Here is a 2844-nt window from a genome sequence, read left to right on the forward strand (position 1 = left end):
CCTCCCTCCGCTGACTGGGCAGGCGGCGGGGCGGCAAGGCTTTTAACGGCCGCGCCGCGCGCACGGCCCCGCCCCGCCCCTCCCCTCACGGGGCTCGGGACAGGCGGGGGGCGGGCACTTCGCTAGGCCACGCCCCCGCCTCCTGAGGGAGGGGAATGGAGGAGAGGGAAGGGAGGGGAGACAGGTATTGGGATGGGAGGTGGTGGAGTCACCACTCCTGGGGGTGTTTGAGGAAAGGTTGGACCAGATTATTTTAGAATCACAGAATCATTAGGGTTGGAAATGATCTCCAAGATCATCTGGTCCAATCATCCCCCTCCACCAATGTCACCCACCGAACCGTGTCCCCAAGCACCACGTCCAACCTCTCCTTGAACACCCCCAGGGACGGTGACTCCACCACCTCCCTGGGAAACCCGTCCCAGTGCCTGACTGCTCTTTCTGAGAAGAAATGTCTCCTCATTTCCAATCTAAACCTCCCCTGGCTCAACTTGAGGCCATTCCCTCTAATCCTATCACTAGTTATCTGCAAGAAGAGGCCGACCCCCAGCTCCCCACACTTTCCTTTCAGGTAGCTGCAGAGAGCAATGAGGTCTCCTCTGAGCCTCGTCTTCTCCATACCAAACAACCCCACTTTCCTTAGCCGCTCCTCACAGGACTTGTGCTCTGGAGGTCTTCTGCAACCTTCATGATTCTATGAGACAACTGCAAAAGTCAGAGACAGGACATGCAACGTAACAGCTCCAAATGTATCAGCTTTGAAAAATACATGCATTTCAGTTTTTCCTTTCAAGCTGCGGGGGTAGACAGTGGAGTGTGAATGAACTTTTTTTTTTTTCAGAAATTAATTTTGAGATGTATAGCTTGGTCTGAGGTCCCACAGTGGCAGGTGACTCTGTGTGATTCTGTAATACAAGGAAAATGCATGGGACAGAGGAGGACAGGCCCTGCATGTCCCTGTGCCTGGCTTCCAGCATGGCAAGCACAGTTACCAGGTGCCACTGATGGTGTATCAGTGGGTTCACATTGAACATGCTGACAATTAGGGCTGCTCACAGTGGACATAACTCCAAAGGGTCTTGTGCTTTGTATTTTTTTTCAGGGACAGACCAACTGGGCTACATTGGGTCCTTCTGCTTCAAAGTTTTGCCCCACTTTCCAAAATGATGTTGAAGCTACATCTTCAGAAGAGGTTACCGTGTAGCTATATTCTTCCTCTCTGTGTTTCCTTAACTCAGAGGGAGAGGTATACCCCATCGTTTTTCAGGAATTAGGTCTTGAGTTAACCCGCCTATGTTAAATTAATCTGCAAAAATTGTGGAGCAAGTTTCTGTCTATTCTAGCAGCACATATATGGCATATTGCTTCTTTGAGACTTACCTCTACACAAATGTGCACTGGTTTATTTAAAACACTATAAATTATTCTAGGTACTTATTTTTCCAGTTTAAAATAGTTTATGGATGTCAAATTATAATCACTTAGATACACTAAAATAATTTTGGTTGGAATCTTCATAAAAGTGCACGTGTAGATTTTTTGCACCAGTCTTATCTGCACCAATTAAAAAAAAAAAAAAAAAGCCATACCTCAGATACATTTTTTTTAATGTAGAAAGGTATGTAAGATATGTGGGGTGTTCTGTTTCTTTTCAAACTATAGATGATTCATGGCTTGAACCAAAGAAGGACTGTCTTCTGAGAAGTATCACTTCTGAATAGTTATTTTGCAGTTCTGTCATTGCCATAGGAAAGTATTTCACATTTGCAGAGCAGACTATTTCTTGATGTAAACAGAAGTTTACTTGATTTTTCTTTTCCCTCCTCCAGAAATTTAAAAGGAAGTTTATCCAAGGAAATGCCCATTTTCTATATTGATCAGTGCAAAAACATTTTTTTTCCCAGTGAATAATAATCCACCTGTAAGAAGAGTTTTTGCCCTATAGTGTCTTCCTTTATCTGCCTGTGTTCCAATTTCCCTTTTCAGAAAGTTGTTATCCTCAGTGACCATTATCTATGTACTACTCTAGTCTTATTAATGAGACAGTACAGGCACTGTCTTATTTTGAAGAACATATAAATATTATCATTGGTTTACATGCCTTGGGCTCTTTCTGGGCATCTTTCCAGGGTCTACATAAGTGCTTTTAGGAAAAATGTACCATTTTGTTGTCCTCGTGTTATTACTGCAGGATTTATCTTTAAATGTTTGTTAAAGGCTTAAACTGTCCCTGAGCATAAATGTGACTTTTGAAGATAGGCTGTACTCCTGGCAATCTCCAGGTTTTATGTTTATCCACCCAAGAGGAGTGCTGTACATCTTTGCCTGCCACACACAATTGTTATATGTCATCACTCATTTTGTTTTATAGCTCCCCAAAGTGTGCCAAGTGATTTAGAGAAAAATTAGAAAGCTACAACCTGGACTTGGCCTGAAGTACAAGCCTGTTGCAAAATATGAGATGAAGTAAGTGTTGCTGGCTTTGTAACAGCAGCCTGTCTTCCATGGTTGCCCTGCAATTTGACAGTGACAAAACAAGTAGATCGGAATCAAAATGGTAGCCCTTCTGCCTCAGCAATCTGTAAAGAGCAGGTTCTTCATCTCATATGAATTCTCACTCTGTTCATTTGTATCAGTAGCATAAGTCAGAATGCTTATTTAGGGTTATCTATACAAGGATATGTTATAAAAGTTAATTGGATTTGCTTTTTTAAATGAGTGATTAAACTGCATTAAAACCCTGTGGAAGTTCTTAGTCAGCATTTTAGTGACCTTATTTCAAATTAATTCAGTTCTTTTCAAAAGTGAAATGTGTGTTTAAACATATTGATTATTACAGTTAAT

Source organism: Aythya fuligula, chromosome 1, assembly GCF_009819795.1.
Source record: "Aythya fuligula isolate bAytFul2 chromosome 1, bAytFul2.pri, whole genome shotgun sequence".
Taxonomy (NCBI): Eukaryota; Metazoa; Chordata; class Aves; order Anseriformes; family Anatidae; genus Aythya; species Aythya fuligula.